Source organism: Sinocyclocheilus anshuiensis, unplaced genomic scaffold (genome assembly GCF_001515605.1).
Source record: "Sinocyclocheilus anshuiensis isolate Anshui unplaced genomic scaffold, SAMN03320099.WGS_v1.1 scaffold1163, whole genome shotgun sequence".
Taxonomy (NCBI): Eukaryota; Metazoa; Chordata; class Actinopteri; order Cypriniformes; family Cyprinidae; genus Sinocyclocheilus; species Sinocyclocheilus anshuiensis.
Window position 1 is genome coordinate 372,200 of NW_015544295.1, and position 273 is coordinate 372,472.

Consider the following 273-nt stretch of genomic DNA (forward strand, 5'->3'; position numbering starts at 1 on the left):
AAACAGCAACATTACAGACTAACTAAAGTTGAAAAAGTGAAAAAGCATAATAGGACCCCTTTAACATTATGTTAGCTAGAAGCACAGAGCCAGACAGTTGGCAAACAGCGTTTGATTAACTAGTGTTTGACACCTGAATTAACTTTTAAAAATGCAAAGTGTTCTTGACTACACCTCATGTGTCTGGTTATTACACTCTACTCCAGGGGTGCCCAACCCTGTTCCTGGAGATGTACCTTCCTGCAGAGTTCAGTTCCAACCCTGATCAAACAC